The sequence below is a fragment of the Alligator sinensis genome, unplaced genomic scaffold (assembly GCF_000455745.1).
Source record: "Alligator sinensis unplaced genomic scaffold, ASM45574v1 scaffold174_1, whole genome shotgun sequence".
Taxonomy (NCBI): domain Eukaryota; kingdom Metazoa; phylum Chordata; order Crocodylia; family Alligatoridae; genus Alligator; species Alligator sinensis.
Genome location: NW_005842516.1, coordinates 37,726 through 57,611, shown reverse-complemented (window position 1 = coordinate 57,611; position 19,886 = coordinate 37,726). Strand labels below are relative to the sequence as shown.

General features: G+C 44.7%; 2 pseudogenes; both read left to right on the top strand.

Annotated features, from left to right (window-relative positions):
• The first annotated feature begins 2,840 nt into the window (after positions 1-2,840).
• On the top strand, positions 2,841-3,792 carry LOC102373840 (annotated as a pseudogene).
• A 7,487-nt stretch (positions 3,793-11,279) lies between these two features.
• On the top strand, positions 11,280-12,218 carry LOC102373589 (annotated as a pseudogene).
• Positions 12,219-19,886: the final 7,668 nt, after the last annotated feature.

Here is a 19,886-nt window from a genome sequence, read left to right as displayed (position 1 = left end):
AAGGACTTTTTATTGTCCTTGATATTTGTAGCTAGCTGGAGTTACATCGCAGCCTTGGCTTTCCTGGTTTGCTCTCTGCAGGTCCGGACCATAGCAGAGTAGTTCTCCGTGGTGGTGGTTCCAGTCCTCCATCCTTCGTAGGTCTTCCTTTTAAGACGCAGGAGGTCTACTAGTTCCCTGGAAAGCCAAGGGGGCTGCTGTTCCCTTTTGCTGCCTTTCCTTTGAGTTGGGATAGACTTTGCTTGCACATCCAGAACTGCTCCCTTGAGGAGCAACCACTCGTCCTGAACTCCCCTTCCCTTTGGGTTGTGGCTCTTTACAGCCTCACTGACAAGCCTCCTTAGCTTGTCAAAGTCAGCTTTCCTGAAGTCAAGGACTTTTGTATTACTGACTGACTTGCCAGCTTTATGGTGGATGGTGAAGGTGATCAGCTCGTGGTCACTTTCACCAAGCTTCCCTTCGATCATTAGGTTGCTGATTAGGTCACCCCCAGTTGCCAGTACCAAGCTGAGCAGCGCTTTACCTCTTGTTGGCCCGTAGACTTCCTGCATCAAACAGAGCTCATCCACGCATGACAGAAAGCTTTGCAACTGCTTGGCTTCATCTGAGTGTTCTTCCCAAGAGATGTCTGGGTAGTTAAAGTCTCCCATGACAACCATACACCGGGAGCATGTGGCCTCAGACAATTCACAGGCAAACTCCTGGTCAAGCTCTTGACTCTGGGTAGGGGGTCTGTAGTAGACTCCCACCATAGTATCCCCTTTGCCGTGTTCCCCATGGATTTTAAGCCAGAGGGTCTCAAGTCTTCCACCATGGGTGCCAATGTTGGCTAGAGAGATGCGTAGCTTTCCTTGACATAGAGCGCTACACCTCCGCCCCTTTTGTCCACTCAATCCCTCCTGTACAGGGTATAGCTGTCTATACCTGGGATCCAGTCATGGGTGGAGTCCCACTAAGTCTCCATTATCACTTTGACATCATGGTTATATTCATTTAGCAGGAGGACAAGTTCCTCTTCTTTATTCCCCAAGCTCCTGGCATTTGTGTATAAGCAGACAAGTGTGTGACTACTAGGCTACTGTGTGAATTTCTGGGCTCCACATTTTAAGGAATATGAATAAGTTAGAGAAGTTCAGAGATAGGAGACAAAAGTGATAAATGGTTGGAAGGCAAGCCATGTGAGGAGAGATTGAGAGAACTAAAATTGGGCACTGGATCCTGGCCTCTGATCACATTGCTCTTTATGGTATTATTCTGTGACTTATTAATGCAACATGCTTGTGCTGCCATAGAAAACATACAAATCATAGAAAATTGGGGTTGGAAGGGTCCTCAGGGGATCATCTAGTCCAACCCCCTCCTCAAAGCAGGACTAGCCCCAACTATATTGTCCCAGTGAAGGCACGTTGCATGCAGCGCCTCCACTAGACCAACCCTGTGGGCTTGATCTGGCAGATGGAGTCCATCTGTGTTTGACACCACTGGGTTCAAGGGAAGCTGATGGTGGAAGAAATGAGGGGGAGCTGGTACCCTGTATGCATACGACTCAGGGGAAAGTGGTCTAAAGGGCTGTCATATTCATGGCAGTAGATTCAGAACCAGGACACTACTAATGATTGCTGAGCTAATATTTTGTCAATGTGATGCCTTGCAATGGAGCTTGTTTGTCTGAGTTATGGAATATATTAATTATATTTAGAATTTTTTTTTTTTTTTTTGCACCTTACAACCTGACATTTATTCTCAGGTTATTTGCTCATGCAAAACTACAAAGGACCTAACCCAATTGCAGCTTGGTGCCTCTCTGCATGCTAAGATGCCCAGGCTGGCTAACTGGGACAATAGAGCCAGATAGAGAAGCTCAGGGCCTCCTCAGAGATCCCATGACGTGTTGTGAGAGAGATTAAACCAGAGCACAGCTCTGCTGTTCTGCTAACATCTGTACAGCTCAGACTGTTTACATCTGGGCTTTTCCTTCTGAGCTGTTTAGGACTCCAGGGAATGAGTCCCATGAGCCTTTGGAAGAAAACAACTGAAAAAATGCTGTCTTGCTTCACTCCTTTCCTACAAGATGCGTTTGAGGTCAGCTGCACACACAGAAACCTGGTTGGATTTACTGCAGTCATTCAGTGACAGAGGGAGCAGAGAAAGACCTCTGAGTTATCTGTGCTTCTGGGGATCTAGACTAGTGGTCGGTGCAGAGGAGATCTGAGAGATCAACTGGACAAGAGGAAATGATCTTGCTAGGGGAAGCCTGAATATGACACAAGATCAGGACATTTCCACAAAAACAATTTCAGTAAGTTTTCTGCATCAGTGAAGTGTCCTGTCTTAGTAAGTTGCAGAAGAGATTTAAGAATATAAAAGTTGGAAAACCTGGCTACAGAAATCATACTGCATTTTATGTATACTAGATTCAAAGCTACAGGAGTGAATAAGACATTTTCAATGTTTTTGCTATTAATTCAGATAAACTTATACAGTTTATTGGGAGTAGTGTGGAGGGTGGGTTGGGAATAGGACCTCTAAGGCAATCTAATGTTATACAATGTATTTCATTTCACGTGTATTTCTTTCCAGCATACATTGTCAAGGTGAGCTGGATAAAGTATAGAATTTCAGATCATAATATTTCCTTTTATGTAAGGTCTTGTTAGGGAAAAGTAATTTATTAAAATCAAATTATCCATAGGGCAAAAAATGGAAGATCTACATTCTTAGCCTGACATTTGGAGACATTATTGATGGGAATATCAAAGCCACTGAGTTTGTTACTCTCCTCCTTACCACTGCCCTTGTTTTATTATACCCAGGACTTGCACAGTGCCCTGGGAAGGAAGATGCCCAACTGGACCACTGTAACCAAGTTCCTCCTCCTGGGCTTCTCTGACACTCGGGAGCTGCAGATCTTACACTTTGTCATCTTTCTCGCAGCATACCTGGCAGCTCTGGTGGGGAACCTCCTTGTTATCACTGTTGTAACGGACCAACATCTCCACAGCCCCATGTACAATTTTTTGGCAAATTTGTCCATCCTTGACCTTGGCTCCATCTCCGTCATTGTCCCTCAGTCCATGGCCAATTCTCTCTCAAACACCAGGACAATTTCCTATGTTGGATGTGTGTCCCAGGTCTCTCTCTTCTTGTCCTTTTGTACAGTCAATTTTTCATTTCTCACCATCATGGCATATGACCGGTACATTGCCATCTGCAAGCCACTGCACTATGGGATAGTTATGAACAGGAGAGCTTGCGTCCAGACAGTTGCAGGTACTTGGGCTGCTGGTGTCATCTACTCTGCACTGCACACTGGGAACACCTTTAGTCTACCCTTCTACCACTCAAATACCATCAATCAGTTCATCTGTGAAGTACCCCAGCTGCTCAAGCTCTCCTGCTCTGATGCATACCGCAGAGAGCTGGCAGCCCTTGCTTTCAGTCTGTTTTTGTTTAGTCTGTTTTGTTTTCATCGTTGTGTCATATGTTCAGATCTTCACCACAGTGTGGAGAATCCCCTCTGAGCAGGGCCGGCAGAAAGCCTTCTCCACCTGCATTCCTCACCTTATCGTGGTCTCCTTGTTTCTTTCCACTAGTGGCACTGCCTACTTGAAGCCCGTCTCTGACTCCCCATCCCCTCTGGATCTCCTGGTAGCTGTTCTGTATTCTGTGGTGCCTCCATTGCTGAATCCGGTCATCTACAGCATGAGGAACAAGGAGATTCAAGCAGCCCTCAAGCAATTGCTCCACAGGCTGATCCAATCCAAGAACAATATGTCCATCTTTCTTTCATGACTTTGGTTTACTTATGTTTCTTTTATAATTAAGTCATTAAATTCTTGTGTTCATACTATCATGTGCAACCTATTTACAAAAAATGAAAGTGGTGGGTTAATTCTGTAGCTTTGTACATACAATGACACTTAACTTGGGTCATTTTGTGTTAACACTGTTGAAGCAGGAAAGATGATGAATGGAAGACTTTTTTGTTTACTAATTGGTGTAATCAGTTATTTGAATGACAGAATATACAGGCAAGTATGCAGATGATGTGAAACTGGAATGAAGTGCAAACACTTTAGAGGATAGAAACATAATTCAGATGAATCTTGATAGATTGGGGAGCTGGGCTTGAAAGAACAGGATGAAGTTCCAGGAAATAAATTCAAGTTGCTGCATCTAGGGAAGAATATTCAAAAGCACAGATACAGATTGGGTTATAAATGGCTGTGGAAAACCTGCAGTGGAAAAAAGCGGTCGCTGCCTCACCCGGCCCCAGAATCCCAGCAATTAAAAAAGAAATCAAACCCAGCCCCCCCCGCCCACCGGCAGTAGCAACTGCTGTCAGGGTCAATGCCCCCCCAACACACACAGCGTGAGGCAGGGTGACAGCTGTAGCAGCCCCAGCCCAGGCCCTGCTGTCCCCGCTGCCCTGTGCTGCATGCAGGAACTATGACATTAAGAGCACCTGCAGCCCCTGCTACTGCCAATGAGGGGGGGGGGGGGGGGGGGGGGAGGCAGCCACCGGGGGCTGGGGTAGCCATCAGGGGGCTGGGGTAGCCATCAGGGGGTCTGCAGGAGCCAGGAGGGGATGGCACCAAGGTGGGCAGCAATCCGAGGGCTGGGGAAGCAAGTGGGGGTGGTAGCCCCTGCAGAAGCCATTTGGCCTTTGTTGGGGGGGCAACAAAACATATAGGTTTTTAGAGTTCACTTTATTATGATGACAGAGACACTGGTAGGCTTCCAAATTGCTTTAACACTATAGATGCATCAGTAAAACATTGTCCAACTGATTGCTGTCTCTCTGTCTCTCTCTAGTGGTCTTTTGTTTTAATTGTGGGGGAACATGGATTTCAGGGTATTTTACAGAGTAACTTTGGGATTTTTGTATGAGGGATTTTTCAGTGTTCCAATAGGGAACACCATAATTCCTGCTAGGGAGGCCAGTGGCAGGACCCTGCCTGCTCAGAACTGGCACGCTGGACCCAGCTGGGGCTGAACTCCTCACCAATTGGGGCCAGGAGGACATGCTTTGACAATTCAAAGCAGGCCACTACACAGGGAACATTTTCTGCGTGATAGCTGCCCAGATGACCGGGCAGGGGGCACACATGGCAGTAGTATTTCACAAAGGCCAACTCTGCAGCCACAGCCCCCTGGCAGCTGGCCCTGAGGGGCAGGTGCCTCTACCAGCTGTGCAGTCCCTATCTGGGTCTGGCGGGTGCACAACAGGTCACAGCCATGCAGCAGCCACCCTGCCAGACTGCTGTAGTGGATAGAGGGTGCAGGGAGCTTTCAGGGCTGCTACGGCAGTCCAGCTGGCACAAGGGGTAGTGTCCTTCCTTCACAGGCCCTGCACAATGCGCTGAAGTGGGAAATGTCCAACCAAACCGTTGTGACCGAGTTCCTCCTCCTGGGCTTTTCTGATATTCGGCAGCTCTAGATCTTATGCTTTGTTACGTGTCTAGCAGCATACTTGGCAGCCCTGGTGGGAATATCTCCTCATTATCACAATTGTAACTCTTAGCTACAAACGTCATTCCCCCTTGTTCTTTTGATTGATTAATTTGTCCATCATGAACCTTGGCTCCATCTCAGTCACCACGCCCAGAGGTGATGTGTAGTGGATGTATGGGGTAGACATGCACCCCCTGAGCATGGCGGTGCACCCCCTACAAAAAGGCACTGCCAAAAGTTTTGGCAGTGCCTGCAGGTCACTCACCACCCTGCTGCTGACACCACCAGCGGCCTCTGTGAATGGTCTGCAATTGCTGCTGGACACTGCTGACACTACAGGCAGTGCCTGTGGGGAGTGGTTGCCAACCCCTGGTCAGCGCTTACCATCTGCTGTGCCCCCCCACTGCCGACAGCACCAGCGGCATCTGTGGGAACTCCAAACTTACTGCCACCGCGCTCCTGCCGCCACCACCGTACTCCCACCACCACCAGTGCCGCTGTGCCCTCCAAGCCACCAGGGGAACGTGTCATTCATGATAATCAGATTTCCAAAGAGCTTTTCAATGTATGTAAGAAGGGTAGGCAACTAAATCCCACTCCATCTGGGCCAATGCCCCACTACCCCTTCCCCTATCTAACTTATACGACTGGCTTATGGAAACTGTGGAATCTGTTCATTCAACTTTTTCAAGAAGAGGATAAATAAGCATCTGTCTGAAAAGGTTTAGGAATAGTGAACATGTATATGTTCTATTCTGTTAACTCATTCCCCTTCCGGCTCAAGTCTGTTAGGGTTATATGACTGGAAAGGAATAAATATTAATTGAAAGACACCTGGATTTTTAACATCATTTCCCTTGTGACAAGATCCCCAAATGCTTACACTCTGGAACTCCAAGGCAGCAACTTTTTTCCACCCCTGCAAGCAAATCTCAGAAGATTTCATAATCCCATAATCGTAAAGCCATCTCTAGTATGAATGTCTCAGGTGAAATAAGAGGAAGATGCTAGAGGTGCCTCTGAAACTAGAGCGGTTTCCTGCCTGTCAGGAGAAAAAGGAAAAACTCTGATAATGACACTCTCAGCATCTCTTTCATCATTTGGTTGGTAAGTGGCATTGAGATCACAGAAACATGAATTAGTTTGAGGTACTGTCTCCTGACGAATTGTTATTGTAATACTAGGGAGTAGACTGTACTGTTGAAGGGAAATGGTCATATTCTTTGTTCATTGGACAGCAGAGATCTGGCTAAAGAATAAAAATGATCAGGATAGAAATAGCATCCTTTCAGTTATAGATGAGGAAACAGAGACTGCAAGTGGACTACTTTCACCAATGACACAGAAGTAGGGTTACCCTACATCTGGGTTTTCCCAGACATGTCCTCTTTCTGATCCCTCTGATCTATGTCTGGGTTGTTTTTTTAGTTCTGACCAAATGTCCGGGATTTTGCTTTGCTCCGCTAGGGGGATCACAGGCATCAAAGAGCACAGACTGACCTGCCTGTAGCTGCGGAGGCATCCACAGTCCCACATGTGCTCCCTGCTGCCTCTGATCACCTTCTCCCTGCTCCCTCCAGCTGAGCAAAGCAAATTACAAGACATTTGGTCAGGGCATGCAGGACAGGGGCTGGGGCTGTGGTAGGGTGAGGAGGGCAGGAGGGTTGCCTGCCCCTCCAGAGGGGAAAAGGGATGGGGGGGTGACCCTTCAAGGGAACCCAGCGGGGAACTCTGTGGCCTGGGCAGTATCACAAGGGCTGGTACCTATGCTTGCAGGGGCTGAGCGGCCAGGAGACGCTGCAGGGGGGTGTGGGGAGCATGGCCAGGCTGCCTAGTGCTGTATGGCAGCCCCATCCCAGAGCAGGGGGTGCCACAAGCCTCCCCTCCCCTTCCCTCCAGCCTGTACTGAGGCCAGACAGACTCTGCTGCCGCCTACATGAATTGGAGCCACCATGTTCCCACCCAGGCAGGACGGGGACAGATAGGGCCCCTCCAGCAGGGCTGGAGGGGAGGTGGGGGGCTGTGGGTTGGAAGTGAGGGGCACTGGCAGGGCTGGGGTCAGTAGGTCAGGAGTAAAGGGTAGCAGCAGGGCTGGGTGGGGCCTGTGGCTTGGCAGATAGGGGCAACACAATGGGCAGGGGCAGGGCACTGGCATGTCACGGCCACCCCCATCATATTCCACCCCCCACCCCTGCCCCGCGTGAAGGTGTCCTCTTTTTTGGACCTGGAGATGTGGTAACCCATATCTACACGGAAGGGGAATGGGAAAAAATGGTAAACTGATGACAGAAATCCCACATCCTCTGCTCTGAGCACCAAGAACAGACCTCAGATTTGGGCTGCCAGAGTGTTTTCACAGCTAGCGTGGGCTTCCTTTTTGGCTGGTGCCTGGGGAACAGGAGACCTGGCTTCAGTCCCAGCTCTGCTATGAGATGGTTTTGTGACCTCGGTCAAGTCATTTAATCTCTTTGTACCTTAGTTTCTACACCTTTTAAATGAGCATAATGTTATTTACCTCTCTTGTGAAGCACTTTGATGTTTGTGGATAAAAAAGTTGTGTAGAAGAGCTAGCTATCTGCATTGTCCTTTTGATCTTTCTGTCATGTATTATCATTGCACCCCACCCCCAAACTGCATTGCTGCTCTTCTTTTTGTTGTGAATTGTCACTGGTCTTGTTGCTTTTCTCTAACATCAAAGCCCAGATTGTAGCCCACCTATTAGTTAAGTAGAGTTAGAGTCTGTGATTTATTTATTTTGCCTCTTTAATTTTCCTCCAGGTCTTCAATTATTTTGTTCAAAATTTGTTCTAGTGATTTATATATCAATGAGGTCATACTAGCAGGACTGTGGTTGCTTTCCCTCTTTAATGTGGATACTAGAGATTCTGGTTTTAATTCAATGATACCACCTCAGACTTGAACTTTTGATTAAGAATCATGGCACCTATTATTTCATGTACCAATACTGCCAAAATTCAAAGTTGTTCATATACACTTTCTCCTATTAGGGTTGGCAAATCAGTCATTTTACAGGTCAAATATTGTCAATTGACTGGTCAATGGACAACACAGTTTTTGACCGGTCAAAGATTATAGGCAATTTTACGAGGAGTATTTTTTTTTTTTTTTAGGTTGATTGACAAATATAATTTTTTTGGTTTTTGACACATTTTTTAATGGCATATTTGTGCTTTGTCTGTGTATTATTTGACTGCATTTGCAATTTTCTACAATTTTTGACCAATATTTGACTGGTCAATTGACCAAACATCATTTAATCAATCAATCAAATACGCAACCCTGTCTCCTACATAAACACATTTTACTTCTCCTTCAAGGAGGTTTTTGCCATTTCTGTATCCTTATTTCCATCCTGCCTTTGCCTCAGATTTTGTTAAGGCAGGCGATGGGGAACAAAGTGTTTCTTTAGTTTTTGTTCCATAACTAGATTGTCTTTAATCCCTACCACAATTGTACTCCGTACCATCCCTGTTTATTCTTTCTTGATTATGCTTTTCATTTACATGGTTGAATGACCTCGCATCTTGATTATGCCTTTCATTTACATGGTTGAATGACCTTGCACAATTTGTTTTAAGGTTGCACTGGATACTCTAACTCAGTATTTTCACTTTATCCCTACAATTTCTGAACTTAAATATATAGATTTTCTGGATGATCACACCCTTTTATTCTTTCCTTGCAGGCTCTCTGTTTATTTCTAATATCCTCTTTCACATGTTCATGGATCTGCATAGGTTCAGGACACCTACAGGATTTTTTTTACCTTAGCTTTGGTCATCATTTTTGCATTTGGCCTTCAAAAGGTCTAAGCCAGCTCTACATTTAGTTACTTAAGCCCCTTTCTTTAAAATCATGTTTCTAATTTATTTATTTGAAATCTGAAAATTACTTATTTTGGTCATTTCAAAACTAACCACCCACCCACGAAAAATGTCATGAAAGTTTTTTTTAAATTCATGAGACAAATGTTTCAATTAATGTGGTCCTTCTAAATATATATATTAGACACACACACACGTGTACACCCAGCAAATTCTCTCTAAAGTTGTTTCTATATCCGAACATAAGAACTGCCATTTACTGGGTCAGACCGTAAGTCCGTCTTACTCATTATCCTGTGTCACACAGCAGCAGGGGGTACATGCTGAAAGGGAGAGTGAACAGTGTGTGACCAGGGTTTTTCCCATTGTTCCTCTCTCACTTGCAGCCTCCAGTATTTAAGGTCTAGGAAGTTCCGATTCAGAGGCTGTACCTCTAACTCTGAATACTCAATAGCTACCAACCCACCTTTCCGCCAAGCATTTTTCCAAATCCTTTTTTGACTCTGATTGAACTGTCAGCTTCCACAACACCTAGTGGCAATGAGCTCTACACCTTAGTTACATGATTTGTGAAAAAAAATACTTCCTTGTGTTTGCTTTAAACTTACTATGTACTAGTTTCACTTTAGTTCTTAATTTCTCATTACCATTTAGGCAGACAAGGTTCTTTGGGTAAATCCGATATCTTTTATTAGACCAACTCCAATACTAGGAAAAATTCTTCTTTGCAAGCTTTTGGGCACAAACACCCTTCATCAGGCTGAAGAATCATCTGCAGATGTGGTAAAGCAGCCTGGCTGGCGTGGTATAGCAGGCAGAGGCCAGTACGAATGCAAGAAAGCCAATCAGTTAAAATGTAAATTGAGGAGGGCAGTAGGTGAGAGACAGGTTGGGGGGAGGGGGAATGAAAGCAGCTGTAGTCAAAGGATGCAAGACGAGGAAAGGGGGCAGGAAAGAGAATAGCTGGTAAAAAGTGGAGGGTTTATCTGGGGAGTCGGATGTCAGGCAGGTTATAATGTGTCATAAATCCAATGTCTATATTTAGTCCATGATTCAACCAGCTACAAAAAAATCATGGACTAAATATAGACTGGATTTATTTACTAAATTCACTAGATAGAATAGTGCATGATCTTCTATTCCCACACTTAACTTATTTAGGCATTTTCAAACTTAATTCCATCTTAACAAAGTTTCCTTTTATCCCTTGGTGTGTCTGTGAGAGAAAGAATATGTGGGGGTGAAATATGGATGGCACATATAGCGTTAACATAAAAACAGACTTTCAAGGTTAGATTATTCAGTTTACACACCTAAATGGCAGTGGCCTAGCTAAGTAAGTGCCATGAAGCTTTCAATTCTATTTGCAGTGCAATGTAGATACAGAAATCTCCATGTGGGGACTGAGCATGGTCTTAGTTTGAACTCTGACCAGGCAGCTATGCAGGCACATTCACTTGCTCTTTTATCTGCCCCAAATTGAATCTGGGAAGGAACCAATTACTAGCATGTGTTAGAGGGAAGCGTTACAGAGGGCAGGCCCCATATCGTTTTGCCCAATAGCCTGGAGCCTAGGGTACTCACGCAAGAAGTAGGAAATCCAGCTTCTAGCACCTCATTGTTTCATGCATGAACATGCATAGGCAATTCTATTTTGCCAGAGGCTGAAATAGAATTACAAACTCTGCGCTAGTACCAAAAAGGCACTTATGAACCTGGGTTACTGCTGCATAGTGAAATAAGACCTAACTTTCAGTGTTAACAGAAAGACTAGAAACTATTATTTCTGGAGAAAGAACACCTTATTTCTAACCCTACTATTACAAATTTCCAGCTGGTCATTGTGACCATTCATGGCCATTAGATCCTTATGTAAGTGGACCAAAACTTATTCAATCCCATGGAAACTGTCCTTTAAAACTGCAGTCTACTGTTTTCATCACTAGTGCTTCCTTTGTTAATATACATTAAGGATACCCAATGGAAGTGGAGAACCTCACCACCACAGTGACGGAATTTGTCCTCTTGGGTCTCACCCAGAGTCCAGAGCTGAAGTATCTTCTTTTCCTGGTCTTCTTCTTAGTCTACCTCATGACCTGGCTCAGTAACCTGACCATCATCATTGTGGTGATCACCAACAGCCATCTCCACATTCCACTGTACTTCTTTCTGGCCAACTTGGCCTTCGCAGATATCAGTGACTCTTCAATCACAGCAGTCAAGTTGTTGTGGGACCTTGCTTCTCACACCAGAACCATATCCTTCAACTGGTGCATCATCCAGATATTCTTATTTCACTTTAGTGAAGGTGCTGGCATCTTCCTCCTGATAGTGATGGCAGTTGACCAGCATGTGTCCATTCATAAGCCACTCCATTACTTGACAATCATGAATCAGGATGTGCGCACAGGACTGGTGATAGGGTCATGGATGGGAGGATTTACTCACTCTATTGTTCAAACTGCACTGATCATCCAGCTTCCGTTCTGTGGAACTAATATCCTGGACAATTTCTACTGTGATGTCCCACAGGTCATCAAACTGGCCTGTGCTAATACCTACCTAGTTGAGCTGCTAATGGTCTCCAACAGTGGACTTCTTTCATGCATCTTTTTGATCCTGCTCATATGTTATAGTATCCTCTTAGACAAAATCAGGAAACATGTCACAGGTGGACAGCACAAATCTCTGTCTAACTGTGCTGCCCAGATCACAGTCATGAGCTTAATATTTATCCCAGGAATCTTCAACTAGGACCAACCCTTCAAGAAGTTATTGGGAGACAAGATAGTTTCTGTCACCTACTCTCTCATCTCTCCAATGTTGAACCCAATCATTTACACTCTAAGAGATGCCAAGATGAAAAATGTTATCTGGAGGTTAATGAGCAGAATATTGTTCTCCAGGAGAAAGCAATGAAATCGAAGCTTTAACTGGAATAATGAGGAGCACAGTGTACATCTCAATTTTCAAAACATTTGGACCAACTCTGAGAACAAATTGGATTCCATCTATGGACTGAACAAGAGACATGAGACCTGGTAAAACTCTTGTGAATAATGATTTTAGTTAAGTAATACCTTATAACAAAAGATAAAAAAAGCACCTTGCTTGAAGTTCAATTGGCCCTGCTACTCACCCCCTCCCATCCCCACCAAAGGACAGCCTGTAGCATGGCTGGAACCCCTCTCAGGCTGCTCACATGTGAACTGTGTGTGCTGGTTCTCAGCCCTAGCAGGTAGGTGGACCCAGTCAGCCAGGCTAGGAGGTCTCTAGGTTATAGCCGTCTGCTCTCTCCTTGCCCACCCGTTCAGTCTCCTTCCTTGCCAGCTTCTGCTTCCAATTCAGCCCCACAGACCTTTTCCTAATCTACTGCCCACTCCAACCCCACAGTGCACTTTGGCCCTCTGTATTGAATCATATGGCTTCATTATCTCAGTGCCAGAAGGACGGGGGGTGTCAATGAAAGCTCAGAAAAGACAAGCTCCCTGCTCAGTTCCAGAGTCAAAATGGGACAGTTTTTCATGGGATTAACAAAGGGGGGGGGAGCGGGGGTTTGGGGGTTTTTTTGTTTTTGTTTTTAACCATGAAAGAGTTTTTTTGCCCCTACCTTTCTTCCTCAAAGCAGCCAAGCTGTTTTGGCTGAATTCTTCCAAAACCTTTCAGCCAGAGGAAAATATGCAACACGTTAGCTATTACTCTGATTTGTTAAAGTTTAGCCCTTATGAGCAACTGAAAGGAAAGCCTTATAATAGGAAATGTCTGGCAACCTTTAGTAATAGGTGGCATGCAACCAGGCCTGCCTTTAAGTCAAGCTGTACCTTTTCTACCTATACATCCAAATGGTTCATTTCTAATATTGCCATTAGTTCTACTGTAATTTGTAAACCGAATTCTTGTATCTTAAAAAAATATTGCTATTTATATACACAGCTGTGCTGCTTATGTCAATGCTAAAATAAATAATTGATGGTAATATAAACTTTGTTTTTACTTTGCTGGTAATGACTTGCCCCAGTACCAACATGATTGCTAGTAATAGAAACAGTACAGCTACTGAAACGCACAACTGACTCCTCAGCCCAGCCTCTGGCTTCTTTACTTTTCATTCCATCCCGGAAGAGCACACAACAACTGCTGAAACTTGCTTAGCCTGACGAAGGGTTTTTGAACCTGAAAGCTTGCTTAATAACTATTCTTCAACTATTTGGGCCGGTCTAATAAAAGATAGCAGATTCACCCAAAGCACCTTGTCTGAATTGCACAAGGCATTCACTCATTTCTTGAAGAGTGATGTTGCTAAAAGTAATAGCGGAGCATATTTAGTAGGGCTGTGCGACATTCTGCCACCAGTTTTGTTTCGATGCTGTTTCAACCTGTTTTGAGGTAGAAACTGCAAAATAGAAATGGAACAGCTATGGTCAAAATGACCTCGAAACAAAACGAGGTAAGTCGAAACGCTTCGTCGTTTCAATGCTGTTTCGACATTTCGCCCATAGGCTATAATGGGGAAAGTTGAAACAGCCTACACATTTGTCATTTCTGGCTATATTTCAATGAAACTTGCATAAATGGTAGCCCCTGTGGAGGTAACAAAGCTTGCCAAGTTTCAAGAAGATAGGTGCAGGGGCTTCAGAGAAAGTGTACCTCAATGTCTTGAGAGCCAAACTTGCGTCATGTATATGCGTCGCACCACAGCAGGGTCAAAACTTCAGGCATGCTAGCCCCTGTGGAGGCAACAAATCCTGCCAAATTTCAAGGAGATAGGTGCAGGGGTTTGGGGAAACTGAACCTCAAGCTGTGGAGAAGCAAAATTCACGACATGGGTGACACTGCGTGTGTTAAGGCACAGCAGGGTGAAAGCTGCAGGCCTGCCAGCCCCTGCTGAGGCCACAAAGCCTGCCAGCTGTCAAGGAGATAGGTGCAGACTCAGGCAGACTTACAGACTCAGGCAGAGAAGCATGGGCTTTTGTAGGCTACAGCCCACTTCATCAGATGCTATTCATATTTGTAGTATATAATAAAATAGGCTGTAGCCTACAAAAACTCATGCCTCTCTGAATAAGTTAGTCTATGAGTTGCCATACTGCCCTGCCTTCTGCCTAAGTTTCAGTCTAATATGGCTAACTACCTTGTGTGGTGGGCCAGTAGGAGGTGCTCTTGCAGTGCGCCACACACCTCACTGTGCCCAACCACCTACCAAGCTCTGAGTGCCTCCCTGGGGGCACCTCATGTCTAGCCGACCCCCTTCCTGGAGCACACCCGCAAGCCTGGGGGTGATGCTGCCACCACTCCAGAGTCTCAGTCTGTGAGTGGCTCTGCGCCTCTTGAGGCACACAGGCTTTATAGACCTGAAGGGCGCTTGACCCACTGCAAGAACTTGGGGTGCTTCTTTTAGCCACAAGTCCAAATAATAGCCTCCCTTAGTCAGCCGGAACAAGGGAGCACCAAGGCATAACCCAGTCCATCTCCCAATAGGTCTCCCACGCCATGCTCAAAGGAGAATTTTATTGGTACAGAAAGAAGGCCTGGGGTAAGATACAGGTTAGTGCAAGATCAAAGAATACTCTTAGAGCAAACAGTGTGGCTAGATAGTCTTTGATTACACAACCCTGTGTTACTGCAAACTATGTAGCTAGATAGGTTCCAGTAGATTACTCCCAAGTATCATCCAGAGGCTGGTTGCTTTCCTCTGGAAGCAGGCAGTTGCTTGTGTGTCCAGTTTCAAGTGACAGAGGGAGAGGGCTACAGCATTCAGCTGCTCCTCTCTCCCCATGAGCCCTAGGGCTCCAGCATGGCTCTGCCAAAGATGTTTCAGCTCAAGATTGCTCTGCCCTCCTTCTTTATGGAGACCTCTTTTATCCTCTGTTGTGACCTCATCACTGAGGTCCCACCAGGAGAAGCCCCACTTGCTAATGCCTGGTGCTTTCAAATGACATCACCTTTCCTGGTGAAGAAGCTAGTTACATGACCCTCAGTGGCGGGGAAACTTGAGGCAAAGGGAACAGGTCCCCCCTCCCTCTGGCATGTATCCAGCGCAGGTTACAACTCAGGGTTACCTGAAGCAGATGGGGTTCTCTCATACAACTAGTTTGACTATGTTTGCACTGCCATGCAATCTGCAATGGAGAAATATCAAAAGGAAAGAAAACTCATAGGAAAGGTCCTTGGCACATTACATCTTTGAAGTCAGAGGCAGACGCGAGTGAGTGAATCCACGTGCATGCCAAAGATGCGAGGTAATTTTAGTATCCATATTCTAGAAGTGAGGAACCTTGAGACAGGGATTCCTTCTGAGGATGCAGAGTGAAAAGTTGCTCTGGGCATGTCTGCACGGTCCCCAGAGCAAGCCTGAAGCGACACTGAGAATAAAACCGTGCTCATTCATTCCTCCTTAGCACGTGCAAGAGCCTGAACCCTATTTCCAGTATCAAAAAAAGATGACATGGGTGGGGGACAGGAAGGATGGGTGGGGGGGGGACAGTGATATGCCTATGCCCTCCCTCTTCCTCCTAAGCCACAGGCCCCAACCCTTCTGCTGCCTAGGACCTGGGTTTCTTACTTCCTAGGCGGTTGTCCTAATCAATAGGATATTAGGTTAATACATGCGGAGGAGATTCAAAACCACTACACCAGTAGATACCTGTGCAAGGTTATTCTTTTTTACGTCAGAGAGGAATAAAAATCTTCAATTAAGTGCCAGAAGCTGCAATTACACAGCCGTTGACATGCCATCTAAGTGAGTAAAGAGACATATACATTTAGCCATAAGCCTTCTTTTGTCTACCTTCTAGGTGCCTGGCCTCTTACTCAGAATGCACAAATCTATTATAAAAGTGCTAAATTAAATGTGCAGTAACCACTGTGCATTAATGACTGTGTAGCCATGCCCCAGTGTGGCCTGTTTTGGTCAATGCTGTAGCAGAACCTTTGTACAATTTGGACATGCACTGAGCAATAGTTTTATTAATCTATAGTCCAGTGAGGCCTACAGCACGTGACCAGACTCCTTTTCTCCTGCTTAGGCTAACACCTGCTAAGTTGTTTAAGGGATGTGGATAATAAGCTCCCATTAGCTGTCATGGTACTTGGCCTTCCAACTCTCATAGTATCTCAGAAAAATCTTCGCTTTCACTATAACAGCATATTCACCTCTAAAATCTGCATGAGGTTTAGGAGGCCTGCTGTGTAGCACAGTCCTCTACTTATACCCAAGACAAGGAGTCCTGACTTGCAGCTCTCGTCACTTCTGATTTAACAACTGGGCACTAGTTGCATTTTTTAATGGGGAACTCAACACAGACATCCCTCAGTTCCCGTCCTGAACCTGCCCTAACCCTTCAAGCTCAAACCTCTACCATAGGTCCCTGTGGAAGCTGGGACTCCTGGTAGAGAATGCTCCCTTTTCTAGGGGATGGAGTATACTCCTCTCCACAAGCTCAGTATGGATACCAGAATACCTCTCTCCTGCTCACGGATCTCCTTCTAATTTCTCATCAGAACCATAAAACAGGAGTTGGCTCCTCCACCCTCCTCAAAGGCTGGTCAAAGGCTGTAAATACCCTGCAGGTGTCAGTTCCCAGCCTGAGAACTTTTCCAAGGCATGTTTAAAACTTGCTACCTAAATAATAATAGTAAGGAAGACCTATAACTGAAGGCATGTCACCAACTTTTAAATGACTTCTTGAGACTGAATTATCATGATCTACTAGGCTAGAGATTGTAGGGATAATAGTGAGAAGTTATAAGTCAGGAACCAAATGCCAAGCCAGGGAAAAGATCCAAGAATTATAAGTCTAGTTATTATGTCAAAAGAATAATTCACAGATATACACCAACAGTAAGCCAAACCAAGATCAGAAAACAGATCTGCATGGAAAATTAAAAACGAAAACCTAGAAGCAGAATCAGGACAAACATAGATGCTGCTAGAACAAAAACTGCTCAGAAACTGAAGTTTAGGACAATGATTAAAGAGACTCAAGTGCTGGAGGGGTTTCTTAAAAGCTGCCCCATAACCAATCAGAGGGGGTCAGCTGACCGTGATTAGAAGTAACTGGGTCAACTGCACTGTAAAAAGGCTGCAGAGCAGAAACTTCTGTAAGCTTTACAGAGGTGGCTCAGGCTGCAGGGCAGGATCCTTACATGAGTGATCTGCCTTTCAGAAGCAGTAGCTTTATTGATCTCATCTAGTAAACCTTGGGAGGATTTTCAGCATCAGAGTTACTGGGAGAGTATTAAATGAGAGAAAGAATAGTGAAAGATGTCCAAGGCTTTACTCCTTGAAATTTGACCCACTTTCCTTGTCTCTTACAAAAACACCATGAACAGGTCTGAGATGGCACTGGCTATGGATATATTTTTAACAGTCAGAGGCACCTCCTTTTGCAGTTACAGCCCAGGCTGGTAATATGAAATAATGAGTCTTCAAGCATAAATTGTGAGGTGTTCTGCTAGAGATGCACTATTAATTCATAAGTGTGAAGGAAGATACTGTGGGATCCTCTTGATGAAACAGGAGAGATTTGGTTAGGTAGATGATGCTTAGTGTTACAAACTGTTTCCCTTTATAAAAGGCTTTCCAGATGTTGGCTGTGGTTTTTAGAGGAGCCTGGAACTGTTAGCTACCCACCTCTATTGCAAGTCAGTGCAAACCTGTTCTCCAAGACACTTAGGCTGTTTCAAAAACCCTAATTAGCCTCCTCCATACTCCAACACCTGACTGATTTTAATCATTGCTTCTAGTGCAGGAAGCTTGCTTCCCAGGTCTCTGAAGGAGCTACAGACACATAGTGTTGGATTGATCTCAGTTTAACATTCAAAAGTATGTCAAAGTGAGAAAACTCATCTAGGAACACTTTGAATGCCACAAGAATCCAAACTTGCACTCTGTTATCCAAGCTAGCCCTTAACTCTCTAAGGACTAAGGCTTGCAAAACTACATAGGTTTGCAATGGTTGGACTAAGAAGGAAAGCATAACTCAAAGCAGCTGTAATTGCCCTGATTACCTGATTCCTTTTAATGGCTAGCTTTTTCTCTCTCCTTCTCTCTGCACTTGGCTTCCCATCCACTGAGCAAATCCAAACTAGAAACAAAACTGGGACTGCTTTCTAAGACCGTAGGATCCCACTTGGGTTTATTTCTTTCTGCTTGCACACCCCATGTCTATCTGCTTGCACACCCTTTATCTGTCTGAATGCATACCCCTTAGCTAATCATAGGAAGAATGTCAATCAATCCAGACACCATAAAAGCTCACTAGAGGATTTCATTAGGAAGGGTTTGCTGAAGGAAAAACTCTGAAATGTAAAGTCCTTTGATGTGCAGATACAAGACTAAAAAATCTAGCAGCCTTTCCTGAAGAAAATCCAGCCTTACACCAAAGACATCAGTTGCTGGGAATATACCATTTACCTTGATAGTATATTTCAGTGCTCAATCATCCTCTTAAAACATGTATGCCTTATTTTTAATTGCATTTGTCTGAATTTCATTTCAGTTTTCAGACACAGTTCTTTTAGATGGTTTTTTCTCACTATGTTAACATTGCCTCCCTCTGATGGTGTTCAAATTCTGGTATCAAGCCTTTTCTCAGTCTTCTTATAAATGAAAGTGATTTGTCTCTCAAATGCAAATTTCCGGATAATTTTTATACCTACTTTTCTATGCACTCTCTAATTTTTCACTACACCTGCAAACAGCTAGCACTCGCACACCCTTTAGATCTTTTCAAAATCTGATCTACCTTTAATAACCTTCTTCTGTTTGCAAATACAGCCAAGCATTTTAATTGATTCCAACCTCTCTGCTTAAAAAGATAGCTTCTTGCTCAGTTCACCCGTTCTCCATGTTGTATTCAGAGTGTGGTGATTTTTTTCTACACTGAATGATTTTTTTTTTCATTTTTTAAGCATGCAGGAATAGGAGCTGGCATTACTCCATTTGACATATATGCAATGAAAATAATTGTTCATTCTTTTTCAGTCACTCAGATTGGTCCAAATAGTTTGCATGAGGGTCATTGGGGGCTGCAGTAGGAAGCAGATAAAACTGCAAAGGGGTCACTGAGAGCAGAGATGGCCATGCATATTCCTGCCCTGGAATCACCACTGCAGAGAAGGAAGGTAAGATGTTTGCCTGTAGAAAACAAAGTAGATTGTGTGGGGATGAGACTCTGTCCTCAGTACTGACTTCATGAGTCTATAAGCAGGAAACTTTGTTGCTGGCAATGATGAAAAAGAGGAGGAGACACGGCTCTCTTAGATCTCAGTCTGAACTCACTCTCTGTGTTTGGACTAGCACAAAGGGCTGACAATGTATTTTCATCAATCACATTTAAAGGATTTTAACATAGACCTCAGAAACTATCCTGCACTCAGTTCAGGCATGGTTTCAAAAGCAGCCTCAGAGTTATAGATTCATAGATTTTAGGGTCGGAAGGGACCTCAATAGATCATCGAGTCCGACCCCCTGCATAAGCAGGAAAGAGCGCTGGGTCTAGATGACCCCAGCTACATGCTTATCTAACCTCCTCTTGAAGACCCCCAGGGTAGGGGAGAGCACCGCCTCCCTTGGGAGCCCGTTCC